At 47.2% G+C, this 15,838-nt stretch overlaps 1 pseudogene; it reads left to right on the top strand.

Annotated features, from left to right (window-relative positions):
* Positions 1-2,873: 2,873 nt before the first annotated feature.
* Positions 2,874-3,428, top strand: LOC138436273 (large ribosomal subunit protein uL6 pseudogene; annotated as a pseudogene).
* Positions 3,429-15,838: the final 12,410 nt, after the last annotated feature.

Here is a 15,838-nt window from a genome sequence, read left to right as displayed (position 1 = left end):
GTTCTTCACATCAGGTGGCCAAAGTACTGGAGTTTCAGCTTCAGCATCAGTCCTTCCAATGAATATTCAGGACTGATTTCCTTTAGGATGGACTGGTTGGATCTCCTTGCAGTCCAAGGGACTCTCAAGAGACTTTTCTAACACCACAGTTCAAAAGAATCAATTCTTCGGTGCTCAGCTTTCTTTACAGTCCAACTCTCATATCCATACATGATTACTGGGAAAACCACAGGTTTGACTAGACAGACCTTTGTCGGCAAAGTATTGTCTCTGCTTTTTGGTATGCTGTCTAGGTTGGTCATAGCTTTTATTCCAAGGAGCAAGTGTCTTTTAATTTCATAGCTGCAGTCACCATCTGCAGTGATTTTGGAGCCCCCGAAAATAAAATCCACCACTGTTTCCATTGTTTCCCCATCCTTTTGCCATGAAGTGATGAGACAGGATGCCATGATCTTCATTTTCTCAATGTTGAGCTTTAAGCCAGGTTTTTCACTCTCCTCTTTCACTTTCAAGAGGCTCTTTAGTTCCTTTTTGCTTTCTGCCATAAGGGTGGTGTCATCTACATATCTGAGGTTATTGATATTTCTCCCGGCAACCTTGATTCCAGCTTATGCTTCATCCAGCCCAGCATTTTGCATGCTGTACTCTGCATATAAGTTAAATAAGCAGGCTGACAATGAAATTACCAGCCCATAAAAGCTAACCATGCCACCTTTTGAGGTCCCACTCACCCTCTCTGATGGCCCACACTCTGTGGAGCTTGCTTCTCTTTGAATATATCCACTTCTAACCTATCATTTTGTCTTTCACTGAATTCTGAGATGAAACATCAAGAATCTGAGATGAAACATCAAGAACCTGAGCTTCACCAAGTCCTAAAACCAGGTCTACAGTCTCAGTTGGAAGAGCATAGGTTCGAGTCCCAGCCACAAGGGTTCAGGTCCCAGCACATGGGCTCAAGTTCCTATCTGAGGTAAACAGTTTCATTAACACAATTTTTAAAAATATTGTAATATATCAGAAACCATTGGGTTGCATTTGAAAAGGGTGAATTGTATAATGTATGAATTACATCTCAATAAAACTTTTTGGAAAATAGATATTTACTATAATTTATTCTGAGGCAAATTCAAAGAGCTGTATACAGTAAAACAAATAAACAAAAAACCAATCCATAACTGGACAAGAAATATGAATTTTCCGGTACAGCTCCCCTCGACTTTCCTCCCCCTGTAACCCAGAGCCACTCTGCCACTTCAGGAATCTGAATTTGTTGCCGACAATGTTCTCCCAGGATCTCAGTCATTCCATCTGGCAGCTGAAGACCCTACCCCAGAGTAGGGCAGGCCAGGAACAGTTGCTGTTGGTGTTAATCTTGCTCGTGCCTTTGGAACAGAGAAGGGCTAATCCTTGGAGAGGCTGGCTTCTGGGTATGGTTGGGGCTGGGGGCTGGGACCAGGAGAGTTAGGAAGCAGTCACTCCCATCAGGATTTAGAGTCTGCTGGGCTGGCTGTGGAGCATTTTTGCACTGGGATGTAAGAACATTTATGTTTTATCTGTCCACATCCCTGCTCTCAATTAACATCAGGATCCACATCATCACCACCATCGTACTCAACCACAGACCTCAGGTCTTGGGGCGCACACTTCTCTCATAGTCTTCATACCATTAATGTGATCTAATGTAAATAATCAGGGACCTTGATCTGCAGCATACAGGAGTCATGAACTCAGATGCCTGGAAGGTGCAGGTAGGAAACCCAGGTGAATGAAGCACGCTCCGGGGGAATGTGGCAAACAGGCCAGGGACTGGGACAGCTGTGGGGTTAGCTCCCAGTTCCAGCCGGTTGCTGCTATGGAGAAAGTAGGTCTTGGGTTATGAGCTCTTCTGAATTTTCAAGAAAAGTCAGAATAAGGTTTTTAGGCAAAATTTCTTGATATTTTTTTCATTGTTGATAACTATCTCAATTTTTTTTTTTTTTAAAAGAAACTTAAAGTCAACTTCCAGGTCTAATAATACACATCTGCAGCCTGGATACAGCCTATGCTAATTTTCAACATTAGTTTATAGAATGATCATGGTGACCAGGAAATGGCACTGTGCTTGTAGTAAGAAAACCAGTATCTGCACATGGGCCAAAGGAGAGCCCAGTACTGAGAGGCTGCCTGCTTTACTTTACCACTAGTAGGTAAACATTGTGCTGCAATTTGTTTTGATTTTGTGGATATTTTTAACTATCTTGCTTCAACTTCATATTGATTATCCCAACAATGGTTATAATGAGGATAGTCAAAGGAACCACTGATTTGGGTTTGAGACCACATGAGGATTCTCAGGAAAGCAGCATTCCCTAAGCACTGAGCAGAACGTGCAGCCCTTGGAAATCACACCGTAGACCACTGACAGCCTTGCCTATCCCAGGAATGCATTTTGGGGGCAGGTCCAGAGCTTCAGGTAGATGTGGTCACTTGTCAGAGCCACAGTTCCCCAGATTATGAAAGGGGAACACGAATGCCCACAGAGTATTGGGAGGATTAAATGAGATGTTTACAGATATGTAAAGCATTTGGCCTCTTCCCTGATAGCTCAGTTGGTAAAGAATCTGCCTGCAATGCAGGAGACCTGGGTTTGATTCCTGGGTTGGGAAGATCCCCTGGAGAAGGGAAAGGCTACCCACACCAGTCTTCTGGCCTGGAGAATCCCATGGACTGTATAGTCCACAGGGTTGCAAAGAGTCAGACACGACTGAGCGACTTACACTTCCAGCAAAGACTAAAGCTGTCCCACCCCTCCCTACACGGCTTCAGATGCTTCGTACTTGCTTACCAGGTGTAACCTAAATACACAGCTCTCTGCTGCATCTACTGTGAGAATGGAGACCATTCCCAACAATTAGACTGCCAACAGTCCAGAAAACATCAAGATCACTCTGAAGAGAAGCACAATTACTGTGAAGGACACCAGAGGGACCCTGCAGAGGGAGTTCAATGACATCAGTGTAGAACTCAGTCTCTTTGTGAAGAAAAAGAAGCAGCTCCAGCCTGACAAATGGTGGGGCGCATTCAACAGAAACGGACTGGCTGTTGTCTGCACTCTCTGTAGCTATGGACAGAACTCAATCAAGGGTGCTACACTGGGCTTTTGTTACCAGGTGACGTCTGTGTATACTCACTTCTCCATCCATATCATTTCCAAAATTTCTTGGACACAAAAGAAATACACAGGGTTTAGATGAGGCCAGGTGTTGCTTGTTAAGTATCTCAAGACCATAAACAAGAGTTAATTCTGGAAGGAACCAACATTGAACTTACATCAAATTCAGCTGCTTTGATTCAGCAAGCCATGGCTGTTTAAAAGCAAAGACACTAGAAAAATTCTGGACGGCTTCTATGTGTCTGAGAAAGGAGCTGTTTCACAGGGTGATTAATAAGATCTAAGTAGCTGAGATCAAACCAGTCAATCCCAAAGGAAATCAACCCTGAATATTCACTGAAAGGACTGATGCTGAAGCTGAAGCTCCAATACTTTGGCCACCTGAGACAAAGAGCTGACTCACTGGAAAAGGCCCTGAAGCTGGGAAAGATTGAGGGCAGGAGGAGAAGGGGCAGCAGAGAATGAGATGGTTGGATGGCATCACTGACTCAGTGGACATGAGTTTGAAAAGACTCTAGGAGATAGTGAAGGCCAGGGAAGCCTGGCGTGCTGCAAAAACTGTCGAAACATTCGGACAAGACTTAGTGACTGAACAACAACAAAGCTGTCCAACTACAGGCACAACAAAATGCCAGATGATTCCTCAGACCCATCTGTGACATTGAATAGTTTAAAGATGGAAGAAAAGCCCTGGATTGAAAAATACTGGATGGACAGATGTGCGGCGCCTGCCAAACCTGAGCTCCATATTAAATGGTTGATCCTCTTTTTCTCCATCATGCCACACAGCGTGGGGGATTCCCCAACCAGGGACTGAACCTGTGCCCACAGCGGTAGAAGTGCAGAGTCCTAACCACTGGACCGCCAGGGAAGTCCAGACCCTCATAGCGTGACAGCAGATTCTTTTTTGAGACAAACTGTATAAGGTCTCAACACAGTCATGATTATTGGTATTCTGTCTTTAAACAGGGAGAGAGGGGATGTGTGTTGGGGCCTGACATGGACAAGTGTGCGCAAGTGGGCAAACAGACCCACCGAGCTAGATGAAAAGGCTCAGGGGGCATTCTAATGCTTGAGAACCAAGGCTTCCATCTTGGTCTCTCAAAACCAGCCAGTCAGCCCTCTCCCCAGGGAGGATCTCCTGGCTCTCAGGTACCTCTATCCCCTAGAGGGAAAGAAGGGAAGAAAAACGATACCTGTTGAGCATCATGTGCTTTTCTTCTTCAACTCCTTCCTCAAATACATCCCACCCCAACACTGATGGCCAGTGAATCCTGGTCATTCTTCTTTTGAAAGACCTCTTCTCTCCATTCCCACCTTCACAGCTCCACCTGGGCCTCATCAGAGATTGCCTTCGCCCCTAACAACCACTCCCCACTCCTCCAGGCCACTCACACTGCCTGACCCAAAGTATTTTCTGAGGGACCAGAGGTTGGGAGAAGGAGACTAACCCTGTCATTCCCAAGCTTAGACGCCTTTACAATTCTCCTTCGACTCCTTCCTCAATTGAATTGAATACAATTCAATTCCTCTCAAGGAAAAGAAACATTTCCTTAGCCCCATATCCCTCTGGAGCTTCATCTCTCTTGTCTTATCCCCACCCCACCAGGCATTCCACACTAAAGCCACACTGCATTTATCATTTCCTGTGCAGGCCAACCCCAGGCACCGCTTCATGCCTTTATTCAGGCTATCTGCCGCTGGGCCTGGCTTTTCAAGTGAATTTTTACCCCCGTCTCTTAAGGCCAAATGTCATTAACCCTATCTCTGCAAACAAAGTGGCATGTAAGAGGGGATCCTCTTGCTAGTATCCAAGACAAATTCCACAACATCACAGGCATGGACTAAGCAATATGCTATATGGGGGGAAGGCAAGTGAATCAAGCAAGGATTGACAAAATAAGTGGAAGCTAAGGTCCCTTGGATCCTTCCGTCCTCCCACAGAGAGACACGCAGGGGCCAGGAAGCTTCGGGGCCCACAGAGCGGGGCTGTGTGGCAATGGAGGCCCCTACCCCAACCGTCACTCCTTCTTCACACAGTCCAAGTGCCAGGACAAACTCGACAGCAGTGCCAGGCAGTCTGTATTTGCCTGCTGTTTACAGGAGTTGTCTGAAAGTGCCAACTGCCCAGATCTTAGGATATGAGACACCAATGTGGACACTAGAGACCCTCCTGTCAGGGAAAGAACCCCTGGGCCCCCAGGCTTACCTGAGATGCAGCAGCTCCCAAGGGAGAAGGCAGGAAAGCCCATCCAGTCCCAGATGGCTCAGTGTCCCTGCAACCCAGAGTAAGCACCCACTTTAGACAATTCCATTCCCGGAATGTCACTTTAGACAATTCTGATCATTGCATCACACGAGGAAACTGAAGCCCAGAACTCAGAGCACATGGGGAAGATCACACAGCTGGTAGATGGGGGAGCCCAGATTCTAAACCAGGTCTTGTCTATGATACTGTATCTCAGGAGCATCCTTGTTATCCAACCTGTGGTCCTCAGTGGCTGTGTGAGGACCCCATTCTCTCCTGGAGCAGCGCATGGGGCCAGCCCACCCATAAGCACCCCTATGGGAGGGAGAATCTGCTCCCCTGAGATCTTCAGGATGACTGGAGCCAACAGGAGGCCTTGAAGATAACAATGAACCAAGTTCACTTTGTGTGGCCTATCTCCCGAGATTTCTAGATGGCAGGGTAATTTGGTTTTCTCTTTCAAGTTGATTTTCCACTTTCCAGCGCCAGAGGCAAACCCTGAAAAAAAAAAAAGAAAAAGAAAAAAAAAGCCCTATACCAACTCAGGTAAATACAAACACCATTAACAACTTCCCTCCTTCCTTTTCCTAGGAGAGCAGAAACATCAGCTCAACACAGATAACAGTGAAGTCCTGCTGTGTGTGAGTGTGTGTGCACGCACGCGTGTCTACATGCATATGTGTGTAGATCCCTCCGTGGGATTCTGGAAGAGTTCAATAAATATGTCTTTACCTCTTATGAATTCTGCACCATCTGGTAGCCAACTTACAGGGGCCAAAGACTATCACAAATTGTACAACTCTAGTTGAAGGGAAACAGAACCAGAGCAACTTAGACCCTACACTTGCTATCCTTTCAAAGTCTCAGAGAATTTAGTATTTGGGGAATCCCAAAAGTAACTTAAAGATGCACACACACAGATAGCTAGGGGGAAGCTGCTGCCTAGCACAGGCAGCTCAGCTCTGTTCTCTGTGATGACCTAGAGGGGTGAGATGGGAGGTGGGACGGAGGCTCAAGAGGGAGGGGCTACATGTAATATATATCTGACTCACAGCAGAGACTAACACAACATGGTAAAGCTGTTGTCCTCCGGTTAAAAAGATAAAGATGCACACACGCACACACACAACATCACAAGCTGCTGTTTAATCTGTCTTTCTCTGGCCCAGTCCAAGGCATTTCAGGATTTACCTGTATCCCCCACTTTTCCTCCTCCCAGGCCTGTTGTTATGTTGCGCTTAGTCGCTCAAGTCATATCCAACTCTTTGAGACCCTATGGACTGTAGCCCACCAGGTTCCTCTGTCCATGCAGATTCTCCAGGCAAGAACACTGGAGTGGGTTGACATGCCCTCCTCCAGGGAATCTTCCCAACCCAGGGATCGAACCCAGGTCTCTCACATTGCAGGCGGATTCTTTACCATCTAAGCCAAAGGCTCAGGCCTAGGCACAGTCTTTTCCTGCCCTGTGACCACAGTATTGGCCTTGACCCTGCAGGAATCTTTGAGCCCTGCCTCTAAGGATTCACGTGTTCCCCTGACCAGCCCCCATAAAGGAGGCATTCTTTGGGTTCTGTTGTTGCTGGAATAATTTTGCCACATCTGGGAAACTGCTGAAGTGACAGTATCACCTGTCCACGGCTGGCTCTCTTCTCAGCACTCTGGCAACGTGAGCGCATGACGTGGATGCAGTCAAGGCCACGGGAGAGATCCCTGGATGCAGAGAACAAGCCGTGAGATGACGATGACATTCCAAACAGTGTGGAAGGCATCTGGAGATCCAGCCTGAGAAATTCTGGAGGACGTGCAATTGGCCACCAGCTGCTGAAGATACAGGGACCTGTGGACAGATGGTCTGAGAGAGGGCAGATGATTTTGGAGTCGTTTCAGGCATGTACTCTGACCCATCCAGACAGCAGTCGGCCAAAGGACTCCACGGGTGTCCTCAACCCTGTGGTCCTCAACCTTACTGCCTTAATAATGGGTGGATGACAGTCAAAATATTTACAAAGGGCCAACGTTTTGCCTTTATAAATGTGTGTTTGCTTGCTGAATTCCCAAGTCCGGCGACAAGGCTTGGCTGTCTGAGATGACAGAGAGCTAAGATTCCATTCTCTAATCATCCTTAGTTTTAGTCGTGGGAATAAGGGAGTTGAATTACTATGCTATCGTCCCCTGAGGATGAAACCCATCTGTTCCTAAGAATCTTAATGGAAAGGTTAGGCCTGTTTTTTTCCTTCCATATCCTCTACTCTGGGGAGAATAGATATTCTTCAAAAACCATTTTCTAAAAATCCAGATTTTCTGATCTGTTTATAATCTCGGTGTGCTTTTTTTCCCCCTATTTTATCTTTATCTTCTTCCTCATTGTCATGACTCCCCAAATCACTTAAGTTCCCCCAACCTGAACACCTACCACACAGGGAATGTTGTTTCGAAAAGTCATCTTTCCTTTAATAGATAACTGAACAGTAAGGAGGCCCTCGGGGGAGGTGGAGTTATCGAGCTCGTCATGGAATTTGGAGAGCAAGCTTGCATTTGGGAATTCGACAGTCAGCAAAGGTGCCAATCCTTTTTCTGGAGACCAGTCAGTCTTGGGTTGAATGTAAGAGTACACTCCCGATCTGCCTGAAGCTTCCATTTGCTGATTCTGACCTTTCCAACAGGGTGTGTTACCACAGCAAGCTTCCCATTGGTTCAAAGAGCCTCATTTGGAATCAGATGAGTAATTATGTGTTTTCTGGCTTTCCACCCCATTCTAATTAGTGTATTTTCCCTAACCAGCACCAGCAGGGGCTGCCGCACCCTCTCTGCATCCCTTTCTACTGAGTCTATGAAGCTTGTGTGACTAGACAGTACATGCTAATCGCTAAAAGTAGCCCTGGGAGTGTTTACAGGCTTCGGATCGCTCCTCCCCCTCCCTTCCTGCCCTCTCTGCCATCCCCTCCCGTCTTTCCTCTTCCTTGTCAATTTATGTCATAATAACACCTTGACCTTGAGTCTTTCTTTTTAAACAAAAAAACCTTTTCAGTTAGTGTCACACTTCTGATCCCAACTAAGAAAGACTTTGATCACACCATCCAGTCCCATCACTTCATGGCAAATACATGGGGATACAATGGAAACAGTAAGAGACTTTATTTTGGGGGGGGGGTTCCAAAATCACTGCAGATGGTAACTACAGTCATGAAATTAAAAGATGCTTGCTCCTTGGAAGAAAAGCTATGACAAACCTAGACAGCTTATTAAAAGCAGAGACATTACTTTGTCAACAAAGGTCCATCTAGTCAAACCTATGGTTTTCCCAGTAGGCATGTATGGATGTGAGAGCTGGACTATAAAGAAAGCTGATGCTTTTGAACTGTGATGTTGGAGAAGATTCTTGAGAGTCCCTTGGACTGCAAGGAGATCCAACCAGTCCATCCTAAAGGAAATCAATGCTGAATATTCATTGGAAGGATTGATGTTGAAGCTGAAACTCCAATACTTCGACCACCTGATGTGAAGAACTGACTCCTTGGAAAAGACCCTGATGCTGGGAAATATTGAAGGCAGGAGGAGAAGGGGACGACAGAGAATGAGATGGTTGGATGGCATCCCTGACTTGATGGACATGAGTTTGAGCAATCTCTGGGAGTTGGTGATGCACAGTCCAAGGGGCTGCAAAGAGTCGGACATGACTTAGCGATTGAACTGAACTGAAGAAAGACTTTAGGGATGCGATGGCAGGTGGGTTGGGGAGCCTTGGGGCTGGCCCGAGAGCACAGGTGGAAGGCTGAGAAAGGTTTCAAGAAAGATAGCCTGCCCAGACCGTGACCTTGACCCCGTGCTCATGAAGGAAGAGAGGACACAGCCCAGATGAGACTTCTTCCAAGTGGAAAAACGACCAAGGTCTGACCAAGGGATGAGCAGCCTTGATGAAGGTCACTTCAAAGCCAACGGCAGATATTTGCCTAAAATCGTCCTCTCTCCCTTCCTACATCTTCTCACTAGATTAGTGCGTCTCAAAATATTTTAGCAACAGGATCTTCACCTGAAACAGAATCGACTGTTCAAAGCAGTCAGAAGTTCAGAATGTTGTTGTTCAGTTGTTAAATCGTGCCCAACTCTTTGCAACCCCATGGATTGCAACACACCAGGCCTCCCTGCCCTTCACCATCTCCCAGAGTTTGCTCATACTCATGATGTCCATTGAGTCCGTGACGCCATCCAACAGCATGGCTACTGATGCTGACCAAAATCTTGGCTTTCTCTGCCCACCAAAGCCAAATAAAAAATACGGAGACAGAGTCTGGAGGAAATAGAAAGGTGGGTTTTATACTCAGATGCAGAAAGGGGAACACAGTAGGCTCATGCCTCAAGAACTGTACCCCGACTCTATGAGGAGTCTGGGGCTTACATAAGGCAAGGGCTCAAAGTCAGGAGTTGGTGATGAGGAACAAAGGTGATAGGATCCTGATTTCTTCCTCTTGTGTTGTTTCAAAGACAGTCAGAAACTGCAGTCAGTAACCCAGTAATTGAACCTGGCAGTTTGGTGGCTCTCACCCTCTTTCTGATATGGAACTACAAGGGGAAGGGTGTTGTAAGGGCAAACACCAGATACAGGATGTACTTAGCATAGAGTCAAAGGAAAACTGTGAATTGTAGCTCCTGCAGAGTTAGGGAGCAGAAAAGCAAAGTTAGTTACAGATATACTGAGTTAGGAGCGGTTAAAGTAAAAACACTGGGAATGTGCAGGCCTGCTCACTGTTCTCTTCATCATCTTTGTTCTCAGGAAAGGGAAAGAGAAAAACTCATTCCTCTTTCTTCCTTCTCACTGCAAGACTATCATCAAAAGCCCACAAATGAAAACTGCTGACGAGGATGCGGAGAAAAGGAAACTCTCATGCACTGTTGGTGGGAATGTAAACTAGAGCAGCCACTTTGGGGAACAGTATGGAGGTTCCTCAAAAAGGTAAAAACAGAACTACTATATGACCCAGCAATTCCACTCCGGGGTATATGTCCAGGAAAACCAAAAATACTAATTTGAAAAGATACATGTAGCAATGTAAGCGGCAATATTTACAACAGCCAAGACGTGGAAGCCATCCACGAGCCCTTCAGTATATGAATGAATGGAGAAGATGCAGCACATAAATCCACAGCTTCTTAATCTATAAATCAAGGACTCAACCATGAGATGAATAGAATTCGGCCATTTGCAGCAATATGGATGGACCTAGAGAATACTATGCTTAATGAAATGTCAGACAAAGACAAATCTAAAAAGTATACAAATGGATGTATATGCACAACAGAAACAGACTCACAGATAAAAAAAGAAATTTGTGGCTCCCGAAGGGAAGAGGGAAGGGGAGAGGGACAACTCTGGGGTATGGGGTTAACAGATACAGACTACTGTGCATAAGACAGCACAAAGATATGCTGTATAGCACAAGGAATCATAGCCATTATCTTTTATTTATCTATTTTTTATTGAAGGACAATTGCTTTACAGAATTTTGTTGTTTTCTGTCAAACCTCAACGTGAATCAGCCATAGGTATACATATATCCCCTCCCTTTTGAATCTCCTTCCCATCTCCCTCCCCATCCCACCCCTCTAGGTTGATACAGAGCCCCTGTTTGAGTTTCCTGAGCCATACGCCATTATCTTTTAATAACCTATAATGGAGTATGTTGTTGTGTGTGTGTGTGAAAGTCTCTCAGTTGTGTCTGACTCTTTGTGACCCCATGGACTGTAGCCTGCCAGGCTCCTCTGTCCATGGAATTCTCCAGGACAGAATACTGGAGTGGGTAGCCACTCCCTTCTCCAGGGAATCTTCCCAATCCAGGATTGAACCCAGGTCTCTCGCATTGCAGATGGATTCTTTACTGTTTGAGCCACCAGGGAAGCCCAAGAATATTGGAGTGGGTAGCCTATCCCTTCTCCAGGGAATTTTCCTGACCCAGGGATCAAACCAGGGTCTCCTGCATTGCAGGCGGATTCTTTACCAGCTGAGTTACCAGGGAGTATAATCTGTCAAAAATACTGAATCCATATGCTATATGTCTGAAAGTAATATTGTGTAAATGTTATTGTAATATATTATAGTATTGTATACATATTATTGTTACAATATAATATCTTATATCAACTATAATTTTGAAAAGCAGAAGTCGAGCGCCTGGGGGCAGGGGGCCCTTTCCATGCCTCCAGCAAATACAATGGGAAGTGTTAGGAACCATTGCCCTCTGGACCAGTAGCCTCTTCTGGGCAGAAGGACACTGTAATCCTAGCCTTCCCACCCTACTCTCCCTTCCCCCAACCAGAGGGGAGGACAGATGCTCCCAAGTAAATGAGCTGAAATTCAAGTAAGAGAAATTCCTCGGGGCTGTTTACTTGGTGTTCCATGCCTGACAGGTTCTCCTGTGGCCTCTGGCTGCATCATCCCCGGGGGTGTAGGGAGAGAGAGCAGGGGGGCGGGCGGCCGACGGTGCCAGAAGCCTGGGCAGCATTGGGTAGCAGTGCCGCTGGCCCGAGGAGACGAGGCATCTGATACCTGCCCACCTGCTTGATCCTTCCCACATCTCTCCCTCCTGCAGACAGATTCCTGGCTCCATCGTGTGGGGTTTCCTCATGCCTTCTCACCCATTCTATACCAAGTCTCCATCCAATCAGACAGCAGGGGACTTCCATGGTTTGATTAAGAATCTGCCTGCCAAAGCAGGAGACATAGGTTCGATCCCTGGTCCAGGAAGATCTTACATGCCGAGGGGCAACTAAACCCAAGTGCCGAAACAACTGAGCTTGTGCTCAGGAGCCCTGGAGCTGCAGCTACTACAGCCTGCGCACCTGAGAGCCTATGTTCTGCAGCTAGAGAAGCCGTCGCAATGAGAAGCCCGGGCACTGCAAGAGACCCAGCACAGCCAAAAACAAACAAACAAATAAACATCTTTTTAAAAAAATAGATGGGTAAATTTTTTTTTTAATCAGACAGCAGGGACTTGCAGGGGAAGAGCAGATATGGAAATGTTAGTACAAAGACAGTCTTACTCTTCTTTTTAACTGTTGAGCAGCCATTAGCAAGCATCAAGCAAAGCCAATGGAAGTCTCCTCCCCGGTCTCTCCTGGGGGGAAGCAAGAGGAGTGCTGAACCTGGAGTCAGAAGCCCGGCTCTGCTTCCAGCTCTGCTGCAAACCCTCCCAGCGGTCCTGAGCAAATGTCTCAACTCACTCAACTGGGCTTTCAATAAAAAGGCAGTTTCTAAGGGCTCTTCTAGCTCTACCCTCATGTTTAGAGGGTCACCAATGGTTACTGCCTGGCGAGCGCTTAGCCCTGCTCTGAGCAAAGGCGTCCAGGAGGCTCTTTTGGAGAAGTTACTTGGGTAATGTCCTGCCCAGGGCCAGCTGAAAGAGAGAAGATGCCCAGAACAAAAGCAATTCACACACTGGGCCAAGTGAGGCTGCTACCAGGGAGGCTGTCTGTCCCAAAGGGGCCCTCCTTACTGATGGGAGCCAGATCCTTAGGTGCTCCTGTGTCAGGGGATGAACACCAGGGTCTCGGAGAGCATGTCAGAGTGACCACAGGATACAGGGCACTCTAGACAAGGACTGGACACTGTCCGCTCCTCCAAGGCACTCCCACAGACAGCGCTGGCAGCACTCGGACAAGGCACAGCTGTGCCACTGTTGAGACACCTTCCAGGGCTCTTCCTCCTGTGGCGTGGCCGCCAACACCCATCACCTGAGGACAGCCAGGCCTCCTTGTCTTGTCCTTGCAACCCTAAGCACCTTGAGCAACTAATCTATTCTATTCAGTAAGTGGGTCATGATAGGTAAGGCCTGGGTCACAAATCACCCAACACCTTGAGTCCCATGTAGGGCAGGATCTGCTCCTAATCCAACATGTGGATTAATTCCTTGTGGGTCAACCAGACCAAATACTCCTTTAGTCAGGAGCCCTGGGGACTCCTCTGGTGGTCTGGTAGCTAAGACTCAACACTCCCAGTGCAGGGGGCCTGGGTTTGATCCCTCGTCAGGGAACTAGATCCTACATGCTGCAACTAAAAACATCTCACATGTCGAAAGGAAGAGCAAAGATCCCAAGTGCTGCAACTAAACCCAGTGTTACCAAATAATTTTTTTTTTTTTTTTAATCAGGAGCCCTGCATAGTTTACTATTAACTAGCAAGGTGATGTTGCCAAATGTGCTTGACCTCTGTCTTGTCTCCTCAGCACCTAATGGGGACAATATCATTCAATCCACTCACCTCCTTAGGGCTGTTGTAGAAAGAAATCAAACGTGATCATGTATGTGACCCTTCTTAGGCATAAACAATGTGTGAGATCAATAGTTGTCTTCATGCCCAAACAGCGAAGGGCGTGACACAGCAGGATGTGGACATTAAGACCACTGGCTCTGGAGTCAGACTTGATTTGGGTCAGATCAGGGCTCTGGCACTTCCTGCACAGGTGACCTCAAACAAATGGCTTTAGCCTCCCTATGCCTCAGTTTTCTCATCTGTACAAGGGAGTGATAATAATAGCCTCTGCTTCAGAGAGTTGATAATGAAGCTGATGCATGTCAAGGGCTTAGAACAGAGCTTACCACAGAGTGAACGCTCAATACATGTTCATTATATTAAGAGGAACACGTTCCTCTGGCCAGAAGCACATTGTGTAGGCTCCACAGCCTTCCTGTGCGCTTGGGAATGAAGCCCTGACTGGGCGGATCCTCCTCCCACAGAGGTGGGCAGGGCCCCCATTCTGCTGCACCTGTGCTGTGGGGCCTCAGCAGCCGCCTCCCACCTGAGAGCCTCAGTCTCCCCCCAGCAGAGAAAGACCATCGTACCGGCCAGTGGCACAATCATCTGGGTGGTTTATTAGTGGCGTCTCAGAGGAACCCCTTCCCCCGAGACTTCTGGGGTGTGCCCTGAGTGTGGGGGCAGGGGGAGCATGAACATGTATCACTAAGTCGGGGCAAAAGACAAGTCCAGGGCTGAGGAGTGACTTCCTGGAAAAAGTACAGAGAACTGTTTTTGCCTTAAACACCTTTAAAGAAAAGGACTGCCCAGTTCAAGAAGGAGGGGACATACAGCTGATTCATGTTGATATTTGGCAGAAACCAATAAAATTCTGTAGAGCAATTATGTTTCAATTTAAAAACAAATAAAATAAATAAAGTTGGTCCACTTTTAACTAAAAAAAAAAAAAGGATAGCCCAGCCTTTCCTTGGGCCTTCGTATTCCTGGTTAGGGACACAGAAATCCCCCACCTTGAGTTTGAAATGAGGTGGACCTTTTAAAACGACTTGAATTTCCAGAATGCAGCCTGCTCCTCTCTGCCAAGCCCTTTACTAGGAGCAGCGGTCCTTGGCCCCCTGGGTGGGCGGGAAGCAGGAAGGGTGGGCACCCAGCACTGCTGTTTGCTCTGCCGTTGCCAAGCCTGTGGCGTGAACAAAGGAGCCTCAAAGTCTGGGGGCCTGGCCCAGGCTGAGCGCTCTGCGTGGCCCAGGGTGGGAGTCTCCACCACGCACCACTCTGTTCCTGCAGCAAAACTGCTCAGTGACCCCAAGAACGGTCTCCTCTGGAGCCGAAGGACAGGCAAGGGCAGCCCCACCGCACCGTGAGTGTCCCCTGTGAGCGCCTCGGTCGCCGGCTGGGTTGCCACACTGGCTGCAGCACCTGTCAGTGGCCTCCTTCTCTTCAATCTCTTTTTATTAAAATCTGGCTCAGGTGCCATATTATGTAAGTCACAGTTGTACAATGTAGTGATCAGTGCCTGCCTTCTTGTGCAGCCAGAATGACATCTCTGGCCCCGAGTCTGGATTTCCTAACCCCCAGATGCGAGCTGCGAATGGTACCGCAGCAGTGACCAGTTCTTGGTATTTGCTCAGGTGGCACGAAGACCTTTGTCCTTGAGTCAGACCTGAACCAAACTGTGAACTCTGCCGGCCCGGCTTGCACAGTCACCTCCTGAGTGAGTCCTAACAACTGACACGTGTGATCTGAGGTAAGGCGCATTAGAGCTCCATCAACACACAACCCCCGCAAAGCTCTGGGTTAGCAAAGAAGGGCGGAGAGCTCCTGCCTTGTCAGCCTGTGGCACAGGCCCTGACCTTTCACGGACGTCATTTTCCTTCAAGGAGGACCATTAGCCCAATAAGAGGATATCGACACTGAGGTTTTCTCTGTGGAGGTCAAAATACATACTGCAGATTTTGCCTTTTCCAATGTCAAAAAACATTTTTTAAATCTCAGTATTTTCTGAGGCAAAGTCTATGTGAGGTATGATATTGTTTTTACAAATCCCACTATACAACTAACCAAAGGCCCAGGGAATCAGAGGAGCATAATTCATTCTTTCCTTCAACAAATATCTGACCAGCATAAGATTGAAACAGGGCTTCCCAGTGCTCAAGATTCTGCCTGCCAGCGCAGGAGGCGCGGGTTCGAT

Source organism: Ovis canadensis, chromosome 3 (genome assembly GCF_042477335.2).
Source record: "Ovis canadensis isolate MfBH-ARS-UI-01 breed Bighorn chromosome 3, ARS-UI_OviCan_v2, whole genome shotgun sequence".
In the NCBI taxonomy this organism is placed as follows: domain Eukaryota; kingdom Metazoa; phylum Chordata; class Mammalia; order Artiodactyla; family Bovidae; genus Ovis; species Ovis canadensis.
Note: the sequence above shows the minus strand (reverse complement) of the source record. Positions and strands in the feature narration are given on the sequence as shown.